This window comes from Malurus melanocephalus, unplaced genomic scaffold (genome assembly GCF_030028575.1).
Source record: "Malurus melanocephalus ecotype Western Australia unplaced genomic scaffold, MMel_1.1 scaffold_2553, whole genome shotgun sequence".
NCBI lineage: Eukaryota > Metazoa > Chordata > Aves > Passeriformes > Maluridae > Malurus > Malurus melanocephalus.
Genome location: NW_026625785.1, coordinates 4,710 through 5,544, shown reverse-complemented (window position 1 = coordinate 5,544; position 835 = coordinate 4,710). Strand labels below are relative to the sequence as shown.

Sequence of the window (835 nt, the reverse complement as noted above, 5' to 3'; positions counted from 1 at the left end):
GTCACCCACCCCAACCCGACATCCTCAGAGGTGACACCGGCACCAGTTGCGCCTCTGCAAGAGACCCCCAAGGCCAGATTTTGGGGTCTCCTCCATCCTCTAACCCTGCAGAGAACCGGGACCTCTTTGGGATGACCCCAAAGATGCTCCAGCACTCCCAAACCCTCGATTTGTCCCCAGTTTGTCCCTGCGGTGCCACCTCTGCGTCACCCACGGGACCCGCGCGACGGAGGGCGTGAGATGGAGGGGAGGGTTAGAAATTGGGATGGAGATCGAAGAGCAGCGAGCCAGGAATCCTCAAATCCCAGCCTGGAGCCATCCAGCGTGCTTTTAGGGTCTGAGACTGCCCCGCTTCCCGATCCTAAAATGGGTCTGATCCAGCTGCAAGGCTGCCCCGGGGAAACCCAAGCTGGGAGATTTGGAGAGGGACAGGAAYGGTGGCCGCAGGGACACCCCAGGACCTGTCCCCTGCTGGCTCTGCCGCTGCCACTCGAGGCCACCCCGGACACCTCCGCRGTGACAACGGACCCGACAGGGACACGACAAACACCCGGACACAGCTCGGACGGCAAAGAGGGCAACTCAAACTGCTGAGAGGAAAGAGAAAGAGAGGAAAAGAGAGAGAGGTGGAGAGWGAGGTGCAGAGAGAGATGGGCTTCCTCCACAGCCTGCAAAGAACACGGTGAGAGACGACGAGACGCTCACGGAGTCGAGGCCATGGCGGGACAGGGTGCAAGCGTCCCCTGGGCCTGGCCCCAGGGGCGGATTTCATCCCAGGAATCAAAATYTTGAAGTTTATCGCAAAAATGGGATGCTCTGCTAGAGGTCCAGGCTG

The 835-nt window shown here is 60.3% G+C and overlaps 1 protein-coding gene across 1 annotated transcript in view; it reads right to left on the bottom strand.

Annotated features, from left to right (window-relative positions):
- LOC130587843 (plasma membrane calcium-transporting ATPase 2-like) overlaps positions 1 to 835 on the bottom strand; it is a gene marked incomplete at both ends in the record, with an annotated part of 8,903 nt that overhangs the window by 3,405 nt on the left and 4,663 nt on the right. The gene's annotated exons all lie outside the window — the stretch shown is intronic.